The 23,189-nt window shown below is 42.3% G+C and overlaps 1 protein-coding gene and 1 long non-coding RNA gene across 4 annotated transcripts in view; one reads left to right on the forward strand and one right to left on the reverse strand.

Annotated features, from left to right (window-relative positions):
* Positions 1 to 23,189, forward strand: part of LOC139805114 (uncharacterized) — a 191,285-nt gene that overhangs the window by 143,118 nt on the left and 24,978 nt on the right. Inside the window, exons 4-5 of the long non-coding RNA XR_011729692.1 lie at positions 3,220 to 3,301; positions 11,557 to 11,651. This is a non-coding gene — a long non-coding RNA (uncharacterized lncRNA). The remainder of the gene's footprint in view (positions 1 to 3,219; positions 3,302 to 11,556; positions 11,652 to 23,189) is intronic.
* HIC2 (HIC ZBTB transcriptional repressor 2) overlaps positions 1 to 23,189 on the reverse strand; it is a 73,223-nt gene that overhangs the window by 42,691 nt on the left and 7,343 nt on the right. The gene's annotated exons all lie outside the window — the stretch shown is intronic.

Raw genomic sequence — 23,189 nt, forward strand, 5'->3', positions numbered from 1 at the left:
GTGCCCCTAACCAAATAGGCTTACCACTTAAAAGCTTAATTGCACCTGTGGCTTAAACCTTATCCCAGACAGCACTTGGGAGCATTTGGATTTGGGCGTTTCAGGTGTGGGACTGGGGCCGGCACTCACAAGCAGAGCTAGGCAAGTCAGAATAGGAGCCCCTGGTAAAAGCAGATTCTCAATGCCAAGGAGCAAGGGATGGGGAAGAACGAAGTGCTTTTTCCATTTTGGTCCCATTTATCTGTATTTACATTTCCACAGTTGGATTTGAGTCATGTCCACCTCCTTGTTTGTGACTGAGGGCAGGTTTCACAGCCTCAGATTTCTTTTCCACAACAAAAAGATCAAAGTTTGAGCCACTTGTGCAACTTAGGTGTTTACAGTGAACTGGTCTAATTGCATGGCAAGCCCTCCCTCCCTTTATCAGTCTCACACTGAGCCAAGCTCCTTCATTCCATATGCACCAGGAAGGACTGAGAGCCCATGTCTGGTGTGGGTTATAACACACCATCCCTTCTGTCTACTCTATAAGGGAACTAAAATACAGCCTGCTAGGGAAGGGTTTAACATGCTAAAGTAAAGGTTTGTTCAGAGTCTTTTCGGCAGGGCTGAGAAGCCAGTTCCAGGTTGTATTTTTAAAGAGGCTTTCTAAAAAGCAAGTAAATGCTGTGTGAAAAGCCACAATGAAAGACCAGCTTCCCTTCACTCACCTTCTCAGTATTGCTTATGTGATGCAGGCTCATAGTGCATCTTAGTGCCAGAGCAAACCTGTGCTGCCTTTTCTAAAGTTACTGGTGAAGGAAAAATAAAGAAATATGGCATAACAAGAGTCCATGCAGGCAAGCTTCCATGTTCCTAATCTCATTCTGTCTCATGTAAGAACCCAGACTTTCTGGGTCTCAGTTTGGTAAGCTATGAAATGGAGTTAAATGTTAGGGGTTTGTGAAATTATTTTAATTAATAATTGCAAAGCACACATATTCAGATGGAAGGTATATAAATATTAATGAGCTCTGACTACTGGCAGTATGGATGTCTCTTAGGAATCGTAAGCACCATGGATGGATCAAAGAGGACGTAGCTCTAAGAGACAGAGAGGTGGGAGTTGGCTCTGTGTTTAACTATATTTTAAAGTAGATCCTCAAGACTGTTGTGGATATTCCCTATCAAGTTACAGCAGCTTTCAATTAAAATTACATTTTATCCTTAGGCAAAATTCCAGAGTGTACCTTTTAATATTAGCAGGGCACATTTTCACTCATGTGGATATTCCTTCTACATACACACATTACTAGAGCTTCGTAAGGAGGGGTCAAACCAACTGGGAAATAAGAATTTTGCCTTCATTTTCATCTGAATAAACACTCCTAACTTGGTTACATTACTGGAAAACTTCCTGCTCTACGGCCGATGCCGTGACAAGCAGCAGGATGAGGACAGGGCAGCTGTTTGCTCCGAAATGTTCATAGATCAGCCTGGCAACGCTTCAGACGTGGAGCCGTCCTTTGAATTGAATAGGGCAGAAAACGCTGCATTGCCAAGATGCTGCTTCTGTCCTCCTGAGCGGCACAACCCGCGGGTAGGGGCGGGCGGGAGAGCCCCGGGCCCCGGGAGGTGTTTGGCGCAGTGAGGGGCAGCGCGGGGCCGGGCCCGGGGCGCGGGCTGCCTGGGGAGGAGGCTGCAGCCGCCTCAGGAATGCGGGATGGCCGCAGGCCTCAGGAGTGTTTTCCAAAGAGGTGCCTACGTTTGTTTCTCCCGGGGTCCGGCAAACCTGTGTTTTTTTCTCTGGTGGAGGGGGTGGGGGTGGTTGTGGGGAATGAGGAAGGGTTGCTTTGTTGGAGTTTTCCTGAAGATTAGAAGACAACAGGGAGAGGCGACCAAAGATCTCTCTTTTCCTGAGGAAAATTCAGTCTCATTGGCTGTCTTCTTACCTCTGTCATGCTGTAAGACCTCAGGGCCAGTTTTTTGTCCACTTCTGGGCAGCCAGGGCTTCTTAGATGCTTTGTGAGCCTGCCACTGGCCAGCCAGGGGGTCTCCAGGAACTTCCCTCTTTTGTGAGAGCTGTGCTTCATTTCCTCAGCAGAGTCGGGCCCGTGGCCCTGTCCTGCTCACCTCAGGAATGTCTCCATAAGCTCTGCTTTCTTCACTTGCTGCTAAGGTAGTGTTGTAGCTGCCTCAGGTTTTATCTACTGGGACAACTGGGACTGATTGTGTAGTTCTGGTAGCAAGAACAATGGCACAGGCACACTCGAGGTGGTTGTATTTGTCTCCCTGAGCTGCTCAGAGGGAGCACAGCAAAGAGATGGCATTACGAATCCTTACCACTTCTTTAGCAAATGAGGGAGAAATCTGGAAACTGCTCCAGACAGATAACATCTTGATAGCTAGGAAAAAAAGAAAAAATGCCCCAGAAATTAATTTCCTCTTGGGGTGCCAAAAAAACATGGGATGTTCACAACATACAGTGAGTAGTGGCCAAAACTCTGTAACATAATAATTTCGATCTACTTGCTGTGTTCAGCATTAAAAGACAGAAAACGTAACTGTGTTTTGATACTAAATGACATAAAACTTGCCATAGTGCCAACAATTTTTAGTCAAGGAAACATGAACCCAAACCAGAAGGATGGGAAGTTAGTTTCTTCCCTGGCCACGCCAGGGAATTTTACACCTCTCTCTGAGTACTGTTTTTATAGCAAACTCAGGCATCAGCCCTAGCAAATACCTCTCTGTAAGCTCTAGCCCCAAAGAGTCACTTTGGAAAAGGTCATACCACCTCCTGTTCCCAGAATTAAGTTAATTAGCACTTGTCCCTCTCTGTATAAGGTCAGGGATCCTCCCACAAAGGAAGTACACAACCAGATTGTTAAAAGATGTACATATGCCCTCTTAAGCAAACAGCCTTCTTTGTAGTATCAATAAGATTCCCTCTGGTCATCCCTGTAGAAGAACTCTCAATTGGAAGGGAAGCAGACTGGGAGATTAGTGCAACCAGTGCTTTGCCAGGTATGAGGAGCACAGCACAGGTCAATAGTCATGCTGATAGCTCAGTACTAGGTAGCAATCTCTTTCCATCTGGATGACTTTTATCAGGTTCAGCATCAGCCTTTCATGCAGAATGAAATATTTGAACTATGGAAATTTTTCCTATTGAATTTGAAAGATTTGCACTTCATTTTCCCCTCTGACACATTTTTTTATTATTATTATTCCATCCAGGCTGTGTGCTGAGTGTATTATTGAAGTACTTCGCTTCCCCTCCATGTGGCCAGCTACGTGCATTGAGAAAAAGTAAATCCAGGTAAGATCAGCTATCAGTTATATCTGGGTGCAACTGAAGTTTGATCAGCAATGAAGGTCAACATGCTGTTCTGTATTTTCTGTCCACAAAAATGTTACACAGTTCACTTGCTGGAAGCAAGCAAAAATATCATAGCCCATGCATCTCTTGCATACAGAAACATTGTCACAGGTTGTCTGCTACAGTACTTACTGCTGTTTTACAACAGTAGCTTAAAAACAGAAACCCAAACCCAAGTGTTTAATTACAGACATGTCCATCCTAATGTACCTCTAACACAGCATAACTATGTAGGATGCTAAACCCTACTTCTTAAACTAGGAGCCTTTCTGACAGACAGCCATGAATGCTTGCTCTGAGCACAGCCTTGAACCTGCTAAGCAAGAAAGGATTACACCAGGGAGGACAGGCTCCTGTTCCCCAGGCAGAACACTGCTTTGCAGGCCCATAAAAAAGGGTCCAGAGACTATTTGTGTCAACTCCCTAAACCACAAACCACAGCTAGCCCTCCCCCTGAAGCACTCACATGCTGCTCCTTGCAAAGCTGGAGCAAGATATTTTGGCATCCAGATCTCTGTCTTTGGGGGCCCACCCATCCCTTTTGGTTTCTTCCCATTCCTTATCACAGAGTTGCAGACCCTCTCCCTGGCAGCAGCAGAAACTGGGGCATATTTGCCTCGTTTGGCATCCCTGTGTCTCACCATTACCATGTTCTTCTGACACAGGGTGCAGCTTCCCCACCCTCCTGGGTTCTCTGATACCAAGAGTGGGGTAATATGTAGAGAATAACATGTAGGAAATGTGAAACTGGCAACTGGCATTTGAAACAGAAAGGGAATTCTGGATGCACTTGGCATTTGAGCTTTAAACTTTAAAATAAACAAGGCAAAACTGAAGTGGAGCAAAGGAATGGCTTATGGGCAGCTCAGACTTGTCCTAGACTTTCAAGCCAGTCATTTCCCATAAATACTCATAATTTTAAACATAAGAAAAGGGGAGAGGAGACAAAACAAAGTGAGTCAACTGCTTCTGTCTTTCTGATTCAGAGTCCTCAGCAGATGTAAGACAGAAAATTATTCTATGAAAAAGTTCCTTTTTATGTATCTGGGACAGCCCCCAAAATTTTTACCAGAGGGGAAGAAAAGGACAAGAACTAAACTGCGAACTTGTCCGCACCCTAGCAGGAATTCACCCGTTTTTCACCTCCCACAGGTATCATTAGCATGCTACTGAGAGCAAAAAAAAAAGCAGTTAAGATCAAACACAAACTAGTAACAAAGCTCTTCCTCTTGTCATCCTGAGATGGGCCAGAATTTCTGGCTGCAGCTCTTCTTTTCCTGAAAGGCTGGGTTAGTCCCTAGTCCCTTTTAGAAGTGCCACACTATGAACGCGCTACAGCTGCGACACAGAAAGTGCAGAAGGCAGGAAGTCTGACGTTCACACCAACCTCAGCCCCTTCACTCACACCTCTTTTCAAATAGCTTTAGCACATGGAGCCCACATTTTCACATTCTCAGAACCAGCTTTATCTATCACATTGCAAGCTTAAGAGAATTTTTTTGAAATTGTTCAGGTTTCTCTTTTCCGCATTCAAAGACTCACTCTACCAACAGAAATTTTTAAGTTGTTTTTATGAAACGTTCCCTGATTTTTGCTGTAAGTTGCTACACTCCCTTTTAAAATAATACGTATAATTTTTTAAAACTAAAATACAGATTGAAACACCATACCAACTGTTGTCACAGTCCAAAAATGTCCGGATTTTCAAACTTAAGTCCACCCTTGTGTAAAAGGGCCACACACATGTAGGTGTCAATCAGACTTGGTGGCAAAATAGAGGGACCCAGCCTGAGGTTTCAGAATGGCACAGACTTTTCTGAAAGAAAGAAAAGTGCCAGCTCTCAACCATCTGGATTAATTTCTGCATTTTTAATGCAGACTTACGGAAATTGACCTCAGGAAGTGAGGTGCTTGATTTCTACATCCCCTGCTTTGCAGTGTTTGCTGATAGAAGCAGGAAGAGAGGGAAATAAAGAAAAAAAAATATTATTTACAAGGCTATACCATAATTATACCCAATACTGCCATTGTGACTGTTTTTGCAGGCAACTCCAGAGGTCTGTTCTGTGCCCAGATACTCTATAGCTGATCCGGTGCATTTTTATTCCATTCTTTTAAAGAAACATTATCTCCATTCCCCTTCTCTCAACACCAGGATTAAAGTAAAATAACATTCAAATATTTGTGGGAAGTGGCAAACGAATAGGTACTGAAGTCTGGAGACTGCTTGGCAGCAGAAAGGCACACGCAGGAATTGGTTATGGCAAATAACTAAGTGAGGATAACAAACCCCAGCATTGTCCAGTGTTTGGACACTCAGCAAAAGACTGATGATTGAGTGGAAGTAGCCAACCCCACATGATACTGAGAGGTCTCAAATACTATTTTGAACCAGGTAAACTAATATCTCCTGTAGCTATTCCAAACCACATAGTAATACATGGTCTCTGTTTGTACAATGTCTGCTGGCTTCCCTCTTCGAGGTGGCATCTATCTTGGATAATATCTTGTATTTTCTCTTGGCCTCTGAAAAAGGATCCCAAACAAGTGGCAGGGACACATGGTTTTGGAAGCCCTTGCATGTTTATCTTTACTGATAAGCCTGCAATCTTTGCTGCAAGCACATCAGCTGTGTGTCTGCAGCAAAACCTTATTCCAGTCAATGCCTGCCTTGGAACAGGCTTCCTCAGTACAGGGCAATGTGTTTAACCCCTTAGTGGCCAATCTAAAGAGGCCTTGGTATACAAGACTTCTTTTTCCTACTTGAAGATGCATCATGTTTTCACACATCTTTTAAAAACAGTCAGGTAAGCCAGCCCTGCTTTGAGACAGCAGCAGTGCAGATTATATACCTACACAGATCCTGCCATGGGAATTTAACCTAAGAGAGCTCCATCTCCCCAAACAACGTCTGGTTCTGTGCAGATCAAAAGTATTGTCCATTTAAAATAAAGGGATGCAGCTATCTAAATTGCAGGTTCAACACATGAAAATTTATTAAGGCTTGGTTGAAATTATTCTGTCTAATTGATTGGAGACTGTCAGCAGGAGCTATTTGAATTCCTGGAACTGGAGAATCAACCATAATTCCAAGACATCTGATCCTTTTCTAGTAGGATGACTAAACCTGCTCATGCAGCTTTGTTAATACTTGAGTTCTCAGTTCACACACACACACGCATGCCAGGGGCAAATATCCAGAAAGTCACTAGGGATCTCCCAAAGCTGACATGCCAAGAGCTTGGACAGCATGAAAATTACAAACAAGTGGCTTTTCTCTGACAGGAGGTTCCATTTATTTCCTCCCACTTGCTCTTTCCCCATCTCCTTCCTACACCCCTGAGTCAACCTTCACCAGGCGAGTTTCAGTTAAGCATGTGCTTTGCCAGAGGTGTTTTAAAATTATGTTTTTAAAAGGTTATTTATAGTACACACGCACAGTGCATGCTGTTTTCAGGGCTTCTGGAGACTTCAGGATTGTCAGGCATGACTTTGCCAGGTGGAAGGAACATGAATTCAGCAACTGACCCATAGAAAACCACCTCCCCTGTGTCTGTTTGCCTCTGTACTCCAACTCAAAGTTGCTCTGTTGTCTCCTACCCATTACTCATAACATCTATGATCAACATACTGGAAATTCCAGCTGATCCCCCCTGGCTGATCTTTTGGCAAAAACAGCAGCCCATGAGACAATGCAATGATTCTGTGAACAATTTCCCATTAGGGCAAGAGTCAGAAAACAGTCCAAAACACAGAACTGGGTGGAACTTGCAGTCAAAGTTCACATGGTCCAGCACTCCTTGCATCTGGCAGCAGCAAGTTTCAAGTCTGTCCTACATGGTTATACTTGACCCATGTGACCAAAGTTTCTCCTTTCATAAGAAAAGTGTAACATGACTACAGGATCATTTCCAAGCAGAAAAGTATGCACTTCCAAGAGCAAACCTCTGAGCTCAAGTTCCAACCCTGAAAGATAGTTGTGGTGATCATTGGCTTTCCCATCTAAAAGCAACACAAGTTGGGTTTTACCCAAACCTCTGCTGTCGTGGAGACCCCATGTTTGGCTTCCTGCTCTGTATCTGGCCTGAGCAGTGAACATCCACTGGACAGGGCTTTCAAATAAAAGGGTTTGTTCATGGTTGGGTTTAGCATGAGCTTAACTTTCTCTTTTCTGAAATGACTCAAGTTGCTGAAATATTGTTTCCTCATCTGCACAGCAAATAAAAACAGAGTAATAGCTTAGAAACCTCAACATTAGGAGGTAGCACAGAGGCATTCTGAGAGAAGAAAAGGATGTGGTAGACAATTTGCTAATGCCCAGAAACTCCCTCTCTGAAAAAGCTAACTGCATGCCAGAATGCCTCAAGACAGGGCTGAGTCCATTGCTCATTCCACAAGAGCAGCTTTTTCTAAATAAAGAGGTCTTTTACACACAGGACTTGGGAAACTTAATTCAGATTAACTAAAGTTGTGATTTTAAAGTGAATTAGCTAAACCACATTATATCTCTGTACAGATACACTCATTCAAGATTAAAGGAACTTTAATTTGGTTTATCTCATTTTACTGAATCGAGAGCATTTTAATTCTAAGAATGCCCGTGCAGGGATTAGTGGATTAAACAAAGGATGCAGTTACATGCTATGCTGGAATCAAATGTGGCATAGGAAGTCTCCCCACTTCCATGCTAAAGAACATTCATTTACCTTCGACCTAAAAATAAGCTAACTAAAATTATAAATTCAATTTTTCTCATTATCCATGGCTACAAATCTCAAGCTGCATTAAAAGAAAAACTCTGCTCCTGGCTATGTATTTGCCTTTTGTTTCGATCTATTAGAGCATATGTGTTGCTTAAAAATTAAAGTATCAGAAGAAAAAAGGACATTGGTTTCATAAAAACTGGAAAAAGACAACAGTACATAAGAAACACCCATGGCATTTCTTTCCAGCTTACCTAAGTAGTACAGACCTCTTACAGCTTCATCAACCCAGCTAGCTGCAGGGACAAACCCTTTCCATCAGAAAGGCTCAGCAACAATAACTTCAGAGAAGAGAAAAGGCAAGTAGGAAGAGGAGACTCTCTTTAGGAAGAGAGTCTTAACCTCTCTGTTCAGTTTTCCTAGGAATGCTGAGAGAGTTTGCAATAAATCAGAACCATGGACTACAGATGTCCAGCCAGCAATAGAGAAATGGACCAACTGCCTGAGGAGAGAGCAGTCTGGTAACTGGTTTCCATGCCACCCCTTTTTTTGAGTAGGAGAGGAAGGAAGCAAGGGATAAAGAATTTTTATTATAGATATTAAGTAAACAACACTCTGGCTCCAATGCAATCTTCCACAAGAAGGAAAACCAACTTCTCAAGCAAGTCAAGATTGTTAAACAGGAGTCAGATGAAAGCCTTGCCTCAGAATGCAAGGAATTCCCAGGCTGGCTGGTTGGGAAAGAATTAGCAATACATAATTTAAAAAGTACTCTCCTCTTCGTTGTCCCCAAGGTGAACACAGGTCCTGCATAATATTGACTTCTACATCAGCACCAGAGAATGAAGCTATTGCTTGAGGTCTTTCTAGCCAGGCCTCTCTCCCTCTTGCTTTCAGTTGCCAGAGGCTATTTCACACCACTTACCAGCAATGTTTCTATGTGGCAGGACATGTTGTTCATATGTGCAGTTTGTGATGAAAGATTTAGCCACTGGAGAACACCATAAGGGAGGGAACTAGATAGCAGTTCTTATCTTGACTCAGAAAGGAGGTTCAGTGGCCTTGATTGAGCACCAGTGGAACCAACCCTCCACACTGTACTGTACAGAGTAAACCCTGTCATTTGGCAACACCGCCTGGAACGTGGTCTCTCAGGATCCTCTCCAGGAACAGCTACAGAAAGACCAGGAACATCTGATACAATCATCAGGCCTGGTTCACAGGGAAGACTTGAGACACAGCACAAAGCTGTGAACAGTGTACAAAGTGTATGGGTAGAGGTACAAGAGGATAAGATGAGGATAGAGTTATGCAAAAGGGAGCACTACAGAAAAGGCACAACAGCAAACACAGTTTATGCCTTTAGCACAAGAGACAGGGGCTGCTTAAAGGCAGCTGAGAAAAGCCAGCAGACAGTCAAAACTAGCAAACAAAATAAACTGGAGATGTGAATGACAACTTCCAGGAGTGGTGGCTGGTCTACAGGCAATGGTATCAGTGACACATGATGGAGCAATATCACACCTTGCTGTCCCTCTCCCTTCACAAGTCTGAGACTGGAGAGCACTCAGACACAGTGTGCAGTGGTGCATCTGACCTGTGGAGCTTCTTGGTCCCCAACTCAAGGGGCAGGGAGTCAGCAAGAAAGGCTTAAGTGCAAGTTTGTTGCCTATGATAGACAATACCCAGGTACACAGAACACTCATGTAAAGGCTACAAAATCTCTTGCCTTAGGGCATAAACCAACCACTAACTTCCTCTATGGGCAAGTTATTCCACAGTTGTTTGTTTTAGGAGTTCGTTTACCTTTCCCTCAAGCATCTGGTGTTTGCCTCTCTTGGAAAAGGATGCCAAACTAGACAGACAGATCATGGCTTCTTTCTGGTATGGCAATTACTGCATTCCACCCTGGAAGGGGGAGAACACACTGGGGAAAGCAAGGAATGTTAGATGGCAAGTTCCAATAACACACGGCCCCATTAAATAGCCTTCCCTCTCCATCTGGCCCTGCACAGTCGTGCCAGCAGCACGCCAGGAGCACACAGCAGCACAACTTGGCCCTTTGCATTCTCAAAGAGTCCTGTGTTCCACTGCAGAACTTGGGAACAAAGCTGAGCAGAGAAGTCCTCATGCATGCAAGAAGCAGAATGTTGCCCTGCAAGTAAATGTGTTACAAAACCAAGGGACAGAGCAGAACTGTGGTCTGCAACCCATGTTAATACAAACTGCAATATTTAAAGAAAAAACAGATCTCACTACACACAATGGTCTCAGCATCAGGCTGAATTCCGCATCAAAGTTTACTGACAAAACCAATTCCCTGCAACCTTTGAGTAAGTTAACCCACCTCCAACAGAATAGTAAATACCTGTATTGGCTTATGAGCTAGGGGCTTGGAATAGTGTTTATACTTGAAATGGGCATTTGGCAAGGCCTCCTTCCTTCTCTGGAGCCAGAAGGCTCCCAAGCTCTCTAAGACAACTGTAATCTGGGGAAACTTAGGCCTGCCTTTCTACCTAAAAATTCTTCTCTCTGTTGACTTTGGCTCTGTTCCAATTTAGCCTTCAATTCCAGGTCTCCCAATCTGTGTGTCAGCAGAAATCTTTAGTAGATATCTGTCCAGATTAGCTCCCCAGACACTATCTCAGTTGTGACCTGCTTCATGGATACCCTTCTTGAAAGCAGCTGCTGCTGCTGCTGCTGCTGCATTTATCCACTGGAGCTCTCATTTCCTTACTGCCCATCTGCTGCAGGGGAGGCAAAGCCACACAGACAAGGCACAAATAACAGACAGGGAAGACCTTGCCATGCCAAACTATAAAAGCCAGAAAATCCAAAGCCTGCACCTACCTAGTGAGTCTATGCTGATTTTTGAAAGCAGCAGAAGAATGGGGATTAGCAAACACAAATACAGTTGAATGATTTACCTAAGTTTAGACAAATGGTATCTAAATAATGCTATTTTAACTTGTTATTGTAACAAATATGAGAATTGATTTAATAACCTAATGTTGGTTTTGGACAGTAGAGGTCTGCATCAATGAACCAAGACACTAATTATATTATCTTATCAAATCAGTGTATAATAATAGAACTTCTCCATGCAATGATGGAACTAGACTTAGCTCTGCACCAGAAAATAATATCTGAAAGACATTAAATGAGACAGTGTTTAGCAGGAATCCCATGTGACTGGGTGCAGTCGTTATTTTCTTTCTTTTTCAAAATATTACTAAGTATTATCTTTAATGCATTGCATAGCAAGAAATTTCCTCTGATAATGTTGTTATTTAATCTCCCTCTATCTTTCTGCGAGGTAGTTAATATAATTCTCAAAAATACTTAAGTCAAAGGGAAAGAACCACTGGTGCATATGCAGATCCATTCATTGTAAGCCTAAAATAAAGCTTTTTCCATCAAGGTAAAAGCAAAATGACTTGCTGACATTAACTGGCAAGTACTTTGCATTCATATGATATCTTTCATCTACAGACTTCAAAGCATCTGACAGGAGGCAGGCAGGCAGTGTTCCTTCATCCATCCAAGGAAGAAGCTGAAGCACAAAGTGACAAGATTTTGCAGAGAAGGTAAAGAAAAATCTAAATTAGCTGGTTCACAGTCTTTAAAAATGAACTACTTTGCTCCCAGTACAAATTACACGTGCACCAGAGAGCAGAACCACCACTCACCCACACCTCTCTGAGAATTGCTAGGGATTTTTTAAGAATCTCAATTTCATTCATGAGAAATAAAACAAACACAGAGCACAAGAATACTCTACACACAGGGAAATGACTGGGATCTGAAACCAATCCAGATCTTAAGTTCTGGAGTGCTCTGAGGAGGAGTGCTCCTTGAGTGAACCTGCAGAAGCACAGGTCTTCATTCATGAGGAGAGGAAGGGAAATCCTGCTACATAATCTAGCAAGTGTTTAAATAAACCTACTCAGATGAAGATTTCTCCTCTCCAGAGAAAAACTAGGACTGTGAGATAGATTATAGAAATAATTTTTAAATTGCTATTTTAAAGAGTATGAGCCTTGTTTCCACCCTCCACCTTATTCTTGCAACTGAAAAGATGCTGACTACTTAGGGCACTCAAACAGTCAGCAGAAACTCCTTTTAAAAGTAAATAGGAAAAGAAGTTCTTGCATAGTGCTATTTTAAAAGAAGTGTATGGATTACTGTAAGTTTGAAAACAACAAACAGAAAAAATGATGCTGAAGCAACCTCTGTAGCAAGCAATGTTTTAGTATTGGTCAAAGAGATTTCAATAGAAATATTTAAAAGTGCACTCTGTAGTTATGAGATCTCTCTTGGTCTGTGGAGGTGGATAATATTAGAGACCACTAAATCCTAAAGTTTATTTTTCTTAAAGTTTTCACTTCAAATAAAGCTTTGTTTTAAATGTATGGAGCCAACTGTTAGAGCGTTGAGGTCCTGGTTATTAGCCAGCTAAAGCCCATGAGTTATGTTTAGTGAGAAGTTTATTGGCTCAGTAAACACCATTCCAGTTCCCCTCACCCCTGAACTGTGGAAGCCAAACCAAGAGATATTCAATGCCACGTTACTGCTAGCACCAGAGCAACCATTATCTGATTACAGGTATTTTATTTTTTGTAAGGAATTTGCTATTGCATCATTTAATGCACGGAAGTCTTTAAATTTCCCAAGGCAACACACAAAGACTAAGTAACTGTTTGGTCCTATTTACCATCTTCTAGAGCAGGACTGTTTGTTTCTGTCTCAAAGCTTTCTGAGTCCACTACAGAAATCCCTCAAACTCTTAGTAAGGTAAGAGTTTGGCAAGGAATTTAAAACTCTAGCAAGATTAGAGTGGGCAATAACAGGAGCTTTCTGATAAAACCATCCTATGGAGCCAGGGCAGTACAAGGCAGTAAAAAGCTGCATTTGTTTCCTCTTACTGTCACTTTGTCTCGAGGGGATATGTAAAAATGGGGTCTATTCTGTGTTCTGAGAGTAGGTGGCCATTGAGTCTGATTGGACATAGATGCTGCTCTTTTTAAGCTACACAGCCAAGAGTTAATGGGAGAGCTGGCTACAGCTCAGGCACAGTCCAGGTAAGATGCACACACGTGCCCAAAATGGAGCTAGGCCAGACTGATCTGGCATTAGCACTGCCTACCCTTACATCTGTTTGTGCACAGCACCAGGAACCCAGAGACTGAAGGTTGGCATCTCCAGAACTAGAAAGACTGATGTGTCTGTACAAATCCAGGAGCAACCTGACTTCTGTGGCTGGCACTGTCCTGGGCACAAAGCTGTTTCATCTGGTTACTTTTCAGTGCCATAAGCTAAAGTCTCACATACAGGGAGTATGCAAGGATCAGTCAGTGTGCAGTAACTTGTTTGTGTGCTTGTTGTTCCAGTTCTCCAGAATAGCTAAAATACACCAGAAGACTGTACAGGGACTGTGTCAGTCCTTGAGGCAAGGAAAGTTAATTTAGTTGGAAGAGTAAGGATGCAAGAAAGAGTGCTATAGTAATAGCAGTCTGTTTGGGTAGCAAGTAAACTGGAACTGAAGGAACTTTTGTCCTTCTAGTTCTTTCTGTCACACCACCTTGACTGAATAATGCATCTCATTGCATCTCTGCTTCCTTTCTCACCTTTTGCCTGTACTGTCCATTTAGACTGTGACATCCTTCAGGTAGAAGATTTTTCTTGTACAGCACCCATGGACAGCCACGGGGCTCTGCAGTCCCTAAACCAAACAATGCTTTTGTATAAAGACTTTGTTGTAGACCCAGTTTACATAAGACCAACTATGAAATCTCATATTCTCATGTAGATGCTTTTTATGTTGTCCTGAGAATCATGATGTCAGAATCTGTCTATATGACAAGGAAGACCCTTGGCAGTACAGATCCTTAATGTCCAACCTATCCCACAAGGACATGCCAAGGCCATATCATCACACCCATAATGAAACACCTCTAGGGAGCAGGCACAGTTAAAATCCTTCCACCCCAGTAGTGGTGAAAGACAAGATACCCTTCTCTTTAAACTTAACCCTCTCCCTTCCAAAGAATGCCCGGAATTTCTACTATTTCCCAGCAGAGACTGGAAGGCAAAGACTTGGCATGGGGCAAGACAGATAAGAGCAGTTGCCTTCTCTAGGTTTTGTTCACTCTGCATAATTGCTTAGGGCATGTGATGGTTAAAGAGAGAACCATGCACCTCTGTCAGACACAGACTACAAATCACCACTACGATTCTAAGCAAACAAAATCTAGTTTACAATGTGTCTGTGGTATATAAAACACCTCTGTAAAACTGCAGCATAATTCAACTGCTTCAGGCTTAATTTACAAAGTAATGATAGAGTTTCTCCTCTCAAAGACTGCTATTTAGGATCACTAAGATGTTGAATGAAGTCTTCACTGCCTTCTGGGACATATGGTGAAGGTTGATTATTGTTGGAAGCTTCTCTAAGTAAACCACATTTAAATACCATGTTTTGCAAAAGGGCCCATATTGTCTTGCATGTGAATTCAAGTTCCTTTACCAGCTTAAAATCTGGGTCAGAGCAATTTGCTTACATTTGGAGTCCTTTTCCAAAATAAATGGTATGTGGGATTTGGAGTTGCAGATATAAGACAACCGGATAAACTGCTATTATCTGCTCTGCATCATGCACGTACCATCTACAGTTTTCCTGCTAAGCTTTGTTCACATGTACAACCCACTTCTTCAGCAGTTGCACATTCAGCATACTAATGATATTATTCTTGGCCATCCTGTTAAACACACAGTATAAGTTAAATGCACAGCAGGGGGCCCTGCTGGATTCTCAATGGTTCTTAGATGGCTGCAGATTATCGTTGACCAAGGATGGAAGTTTTGATAAGCAGTCATGAACCTGAGAGCTTTTCTATTCAAATAGGATGTTGACCAGTGCTGACTCTATCTCTGTCACTTCTCTGCTGATAACTACATTACCCAAATGTACAATGTTTAGGGATACACCAGACCATTACTTGGAAGCTCCAGTTAGTGCCCAACATACAGCTGCCAAATTGCTTAGCTAAGTTTCACACAGGGATCATACAGAATGTCTTGTTTGTTTCATATTGCCATTCAAGGAAGTACTTTTGAATTATTAATACCTTGTATGATTTGGGTGCTGGCTGTTTCAGAGATTATTTATTTCATTGTGTCCTGACAGGCAGTTGTTAGCTGGATCCTTAAGCCCTCAGCACACATGTTTAAGTCTCTCTGATCTGGAAGTTTGTGTGGCATAATATCTGCTCAGGGGTCCCACTCAGCGCTAGGATCCTGCCCAGTTTTATTTTGGTGCTGCTTGAAAGAAGACAGACAGAAAGGAAGGAAATAAGAAAGAAAACCACAATATAAATTTGCAAGTTAAACTTACTGACAGAACTGACCTGCAAAGTGCGAAACAATAACAGAGAATTATGATATTCACACTTTCTCATAGTATTCCTCCAGGTACAGAATATCATATTTTCTTAATACAAGGCACTTTGGAGTGACGTTCAATGAAAGACATTAAGTACAATAAAAATATTTTGTTTAGGATAAAAATGTGGTTCCTACCTATGGGCTTGTAAAGGAAAACTCGGCAGCCTTACACTTCTCGTAGGTAAATTTTGAATTTTCATCCCCTTGTTCACAAGCCAGGCAGAATAAAAATATCCACCTACACTAAACCAAAGGGAGCCACTCATAACCCAGACACAACCACAACAGACATTCTCGACAGTCCTTGGCTTGATAGAAGACTGCTTTGTGGTTATACCCACCACTAGGATTTCATCTTGCAAGTTCTAGCACGTTTAATTTATTCCAGGTCATACATCAAATATAATATTAAAATGTAAGATGGCATTTGAGATTGAGGCTTTCTTTTGCAGTGCAAGTAGAAAGAACACAGTCGGAGCTGCGGGTGCAAGAGCTTATTAATACATAAACACAAACCTGTAGCCATCACTCAAGAAAAACAATTGGTCTTTAAGAGGGGAAAAAAGTTGTAAAAAGAATCAATTCCATTAAATAGCTTTATAAATCAATTCCACCAAAAATCAATGGGAAACTACATCCCCAAGGTGCCAAGTAACTCCCACACATCAGGTGCAACTGTCCGTGACGGTGGCCATGCAGCAGCTCTGCCTGCCAGGGATTCAGACAGCCAAGAGCTAGAGCAAGAACTCCTGCATTGCCCACGCTGCCCTCCAGCTCCCTCCTACAGCACTTTCTGCCCCATTCTCTCAGGGTGAGCAGCGTTCTGAGAACAGCACTTACTTCCAAGACTTTCATATCTGTATGATGGAGCCAATGCTGCTCCTCACACAGGCCGCACAGTCCCTTGCTTCCAGACACAGAGGTGGGCAGTCCCTCTTAAAAAATGGCAGAGCAAAACTCATGTCAGTTGTTAGAGCCAGGAGTCCCACATGCCCAGGTCTGAAATGAAGCATGACTTCAGGATTTTCCAACAGGCTTTGTGCCACATCAAGTGTCCTTCCCCTCCCAAAGGAGAGCTGATGTACACACAGACATGGGGAAGGTGGGAAAGGAACATTCAGGACATAGGGCCTGACAGCTACCAGTATGCAGTAATTCACATACTGGTTAAACAAATGGCTTATTTAAGCACAAGTTCATGAGTTCCACATTGTGTCAGTCTTGACTGTTCAGTGACTCCCGGATGACCATGCCAGGCCACCATCTCTCAGTTTCAAAATGCAGCTTAGTTGTTTTTTCACATTTCACATTCACATAGGCTGTGGATGCCCCTTCAATGACTGGAGAAACCCTTCGGGCTTTCATTTTGTACTGGCAGCTCTCAGATGACTGTAGAAACAAATTCCCTGGGGCTTTTGTTCTGTGTGGCAGAGCAGAGAGGGCACAGAAGATTCTGGCTTTGTTAAAACCTGCAGAAAAATTCATGTCCTGTGTCTTCCCCTTCATGTGCTCCACGTGTGCTGTCATGTCTCTGGGCCTATGATAGACACACACTATTTAAGAAATTCAGACATAGCATTTTTTGCAACGGAAGAACTTGATGAGTTGGCCTCTGCTATTCAGCACTAAGTACCAAAACCCATTTTTTCCTGTTGTAATTGAATGCCAAGCATAACTGAGTTCAGTTCTTCCACACAGGAGCACTCATGTCTGGTATTATTCACATATATTTAAATTAGGGAAAGAGTGCATGTGTATGTGTATAATAAATAATGATCAATTTAATGATGAGGCTCAAGACAGTCTGTGGCAGGGAATAAGACTATCTACTACTTCTCTGCAAGGGCTCTGTGACCCAGCTTGCAGGAGGGATCTGATCTGCAAATTGTATCTTAGCTGTTGGGCCTGATCTTAGCAATGATCACCCTCAGCCTACTGATTTCAGTAAGATTGGAGAGCATTTGATATCAAACTTTCCATCAGTCACAAGTTTCCCATAGACATAAGGGCATGCAGTTCTGGAAAGCAAGACTTGAACATTGGCTGGAGGCTTGAGGTCAAGAACAAGTGGGAATTGTACAACCAGAGGCTTCAATCCAACCACTGGTATCTACCAAGACAAAGCAGCAACACATCCAAGCTTTTCTTTTTTGGAATATTCCTTAGAACTCTATCATATGACTCCTCTGCTCCAGAAGAATTAATCAAACATTAACAAGTATGCTCAGGGAAGCAGAAAGACATCATCAGTAGAGCAGCCAGAAGACTTTCCTACAATTCACAGTAGATGTTCCTCATTTTCCCTGTCTCTAAATTCATCTGCAATCATCCTTTCTTACTACTGGGATACCAGTTTCATACAAGTCAGGAAAAAAGTGTGCCAAGTGACCTTCAAGTAGTATAACAGGAAGGATATTTGCAGACAGTTTTGAATCACAGAGCTTATTCGAAGGAGAGTCTTCAAGCACAGACAGATGATATACCAACACTTCCATGGATGTAACCCTAGACTATTTGGTGACTTTGAAGTTCTGAAGTAGCTTACAGAAATTACTTCTACATTTATGAAAATTTACATCTACATTTATGAAAGACCTGGTATGAAGTTTGTGTGGAAAGAGACAGAGAGAACAGATAGGAACAAGCACAGCCCAGAGAATGAAGAGGTTACAGTGATACAGCAGTTATGCAGAAATGGTTGGGAAAAGCAATTATGTATACAATGGGAGATTCTGGAGGAGGCAAAGAATCCAGCAGGTTAGACAATCAAATAAGCAGACACTATAGACTAGGAGTTGAAGCTGGCACATGGATCTGAAGTGTCAACTTACATTTAAAGACTTATCATGGTTAAAATCATACATCAAATTGCATAATATACATATGAGATTAATTGAAAGATTTGTCTGTGGAAATAGTCTCAGAGAGAGGATTGTAAGGATATTTTCTTTTTTAACCCTGATTCTGAACTCTTCTATACTGAATGAGAAAAACTTAAATCCCATTTTCTGCCACTGTAGGGCTAGAAAGTTAACACCGTATTTTATCGTGGTTAACATGAAACAGGATTACAGTGCTGACTTGTTCTTGAAGAGTGAAGACATTCTGAAAACTAGATTGGGAAGGAGGTAGATTTCTTTCTGCCAAATCCTCTGACAAGAAGCAGGAGGGAGAAAACATACTGGTCTCTAAGACTTATGGGGATGAACAGAATTTGAAAGTCTGTTGCCCTCAGTGGAATTGATGTACTCTTCCAGTTGGACCTTTATTGTTCAGTCACCCACTGTAGACTGGCTTCCCATGAATAATCATGCTTTTCTTTCCTACTCAGATGAAGTGCTTACACTCTTTTCAATGAAAGTAAAAGAAATGCTTTGTTGATCCCTTAAAGTTTTTAAAATAAGCCAGGAGGGCGTTACGAAAAAGATCCAGTGACCCATCAGAAGGAATAATTTTTTAACTCCAGCCAGCAAAGTGCCTCCTAAGAGAAAGAAAGACTCAAACCCCTACCCAGGCAGGCATCCCAGCCAGAGCTGTTTTCTGACACGGCAGTACCAGAGTCTCTCTGGGACTTCACTTTGTCAAAGCCTCTTGCACAGAGAGCACCCAGGCAGCGAGCGTGTGACACGCAGCCAGCCAGACTCGCAATGTCTTGCCTGTTTTCTCTTGAGCCTCTGAACTGTGACCTCAAAGCAAATGAATCTGAGAAGAAAATACATTAATCAGGCATTCACTCAGCCAGGCTCAGGACTTTTAAACCAGGGATCTGAATCAGCTCTATTGCCTCCCACTTCTTTCCTGATACAATTAGTCAGCATCTGCCCTGGCAGCCAACCCGCTGCCTCTCAGAGGGGGGACAAGCAGCTGCAACTCCCTTGCCCACTGCCTGCTTCCTAGCAGGCAGGAGAGGAGAAGAGCTGCCTGGCAAAGGTTAGCATCCCTTCATTATGCTCAGGGGAATGAGAGGAGCTGAGAACAGCTACTGCTCAGAGCCTCTTTGATTCCCTGCTCCAGCCCAAGTGCAGGTTCAGACATGTCTCAAGCCACACCTCTCCCCAACTTGGGCCAAGGCCATGCCAGCTCCACACACCTGTTGGAGGCTTCCCCACATTTTAAGGGAATCCCCAGAAGGATATTTGCAGGTGCTCCGCTCCCTTCAAAGAGTTCAGGCAACAAATCAGCCTGGGAAATTGGACACATAGTATTCAATGTGGCCCTCTGACCTTTTCCAAAACGTTCTCATCCCACCAGGTTGGCAGGACTGAACTTTATAGCTAAGTGTTTTGAAAGAAGCATGTGCTTTTAAAATCCAGTTGAAGTTTTGCTAGGGAGACTTTACAAAGGCATCACTAGTGTATCCACAGGAGTTTTGCAATTCTGGGTTACAGGTGATTACAGCAAATAAACAGGCATACAAGTCAGGGTCGGAAGCAGGCATTTACTTAAAGCCTGCCTCACCAGGCACTTGAAAAATAAATAAACTCCCTGAGCAGTTCTGTTTTACTCAGCAGCTATAAGGCCCCAGCCCCACTCCTCAGTCTGGATTGTGCAAGTTCTTACTCCAGCAGTCACACTGAGTTAAGCAAAGTGCCTGAGTAAGCATTTGCAGAATCTGACCCCCCCAGTCAGTTATCTATACTGCACCTCTTTGGGCCTTGCACTGAAAGCTCTTTAGCCAGGGACATGGTCTGGAAGTATATTGTGAGCTATAATGTGCTTTATCTCCGTTTATGGCACTAAATCTAATTTTTGGTGCCAACAGCAGCATTACCCTTACAATGACATCTATTAGAGACAGTTTCCCTCAAAGACTGTGAGCTGACCAACAACCAGTTTGCACTGTTCATTTTTTTATTTTATTTTAGTGCAAAACCACCATGACCATATGGCTCTTCCCTCTTTACTTTTTAACATTTTGTTAAAAAATAGTATGACAGGCACTGACTTAAAGGCAAGCCCACACTGACTTCACTCTAGATCTGCATCCTTTCTTCCCTGAAGATCTAAAAAGCTGGGAAACAAAAACAAAATTAAAGCAACAACCTTGAGTGATTAGTCTCTAGTAATACTTAAGTTTACTAGAGGAGGACTTACTTCTTTCCCCATGCCAGTTCAAGCATTCCTGATGGGCATCCGGCCCCTTCCCCCTCCCAAGGCAGAGAAGACAGAGGGGTGGGACAGCAGCATGGCACAGCATGGAGCAGTGCATGCCACAAAGGACAGCTGCTACCTTCTCACTTACAAAAACGTGACCCCAGCCAGTCAATCTGCAGAGCTGACACTGTCAGATACCCTCCCACTCACCACTTTTGGTGGTCAAAGCCATTGTAATGAAGCAGCTTCCCTTCCACCTTAAAAGGGGATGTGCTTTGCTTTTGCTCCAAGAAGGTTTGAGGTTTGTTTTTTATTTTTTTGCTTTTTGATGAGGGTAAAACCCAAGCTGTGTCAGACAAACACAGAGGTAGCATGAGGCCATGTGTAGTCATGGAGGAAGCAAGCACAAATAGGCAAATATTCTAAATAATGGCAGAGTAGACACAAATGGAAACTTGCTTGGACTCACCTGGACTCTTTTCTCCCTTTCTTGTCCAACCAGTTCATGGATGGGGAACATCCCAACCCTCTGGCATATGGCATTAGATGCTCTGGGTATTAGGGAGAAAACTACTGATAAGTCTTTAGAAATGGCACAGCTGGCATTATGTAGCCCAGGTCCAATTCAGAACTCTCACTATTTGGAAGGCAGAGGGAGATTTTACTTATTTATTTCGAGTGAAAATGAGAAAGTGAGGTATTTAATCAGTAATTTATGCCTACTGGGAGTGGAAGCTGGTTTGTCTGGCTATGGCCGTGGCTTCTGTTTTGCTGGGGAAGAACCCATATGTGGCTTTCAGAAAGTCATGAAAACATTTCAGAAGAGGTTATATGAAGATGGCAGATGCACAGCTGAATGTAACAGATTACTGATTATTAAATTATTTGGAGATCCTTGGGTGGAAATATTATCTTTGCTGGATAAGCAAATATTTTAATTCTGTACTCCAATGATCACTATTCCAGCAGACCCTTTAAAATATATTTTCCTTCCATGACTGTCCTCTGTTGTGAGTTGCACTTCCATGCATCCTTTAAAAAACAGCATGATTTCCATTACCACAGCACTATCAAATGTACTAATTTTCTCTGCATTTGGTTCCACTTACAACCCCCTAAATTATTAGTACAGATTTCAGCTTGAAATCCTCTTGCACCATCAGCTGGGTGAAATATTAGACAACAGAAGCTACTGCTGTTATTTACTGTTCATTAAATGCTAATGGAAATTCAGCCTCTCTTCAAAATACCATGCCTTTACATAGATAGAATTAAAGAGGTAGAAAGAGATTAAATTATTTTTCCAGAATCAAACAACAGAACAGTTGCATACAAATTCTCAGAGTCGTCTCATTGTTTTAGCTACCAAAACAGATTTTCAGAGAGAAAATGGCAAAATGGGGAAATACTCAAGACATTCCTTCTCCAGAGGCACCACCCATAGTAACAGGCCAACAATCTCAAACACCTCTGCATCTTGGATGGCTATGCAGAACTGCATACATTAAACTACTTTTTTTGGAGTTCACTTAAGAATACTGCCAGCTTGTAAACAGCAGAGTGAGTTTTGCTGCCAACACAATTTTTACCTAGAGCAAACGGAAGTGCTTTTCCAAGAATTTCCAAGACTGTTGCATCACGCAGTACACTGGCACAGCACCATGCAATCCAGAGAGGAAAGACAAAAAAAAATAGAAGCTGCTGCCCTATGCATCCTGAAATGCTTTTTTTAGAGGCATTTATTTATTCCCAGGAAGAGACTGGCAGTGCAAAACAGACATTCTAGAAAAAACAGTGCAGGGCAATAGAGTCTCATTAGTATTTTCAATGCTGTAGCAAAAAGTGGCTGCTTTCTATAGCTGGCATGTTTCAATTTTCATTACAGTTTTGAAAGCCATGTTTGATAAAGTACAAGAGACTACAGAATGTAGCATTTCTGAAGGACTGGAGAGCAACCTTCTCTATTCTTCCTCCCTCACTGTAGGTTTTGCATAATACTATAGCAACTTTATCATTTTGAAGTTTTATTAGAATTATGTGTATGATGACAGCATTTATATGCCCTGGGTAAGGTCAGGGTCCCGTTGTGCAAACTTTTAAATATTATGAGCATCTATAAGATAAATTTACGAGAGAAACCTAAGGACATTGTATTCTCCATACCTTAAAGATGAAGAAAATTTAAGTTGCTTAACTTCCCTCATGACCATAGCATGGAAAATTTAAATCAGAAATTGAACCTGGAGTTCCCTAGACCACAAGCTCACCCAGAAGAATAAAATGTGTGCATACATTCAACTACTGCACCAATTCAGAACATCAGGTACTTACAACTAAGTTTTCTGGGTAACACTTTTCAAGTTGAAAGTGACATTACTTTTAAAACACACTCAGCCAAACATCAGTCTGCTGGAATCTGAAAAATTACAACACAACTCTCTCTCATGCCAAAATTATTTTTATTGAGCGTTTTGGTACTACAGTTCTGGCTGTGTACACTTCACAAATGTGTGTGCACATTTCAGTTTTTTAGAGGATTCCCTGACATCTACAAGTTTGGTAGATATTTTTGCTGCCTAGAAGGACAT

The sequence above is a fragment of the Heliangelus exortis genome, chromosome 19 (genome assembly GCF_036169615.1).
Source record: "Heliangelus exortis chromosome 19, bHelExo1.hap1, whole genome shotgun sequence".
Lineage (NCBI taxonomy): Eukaryota > Metazoa > Chordata > Aves > Apodiformes > Trochilidae > Heliangelus > Heliangelus exortis.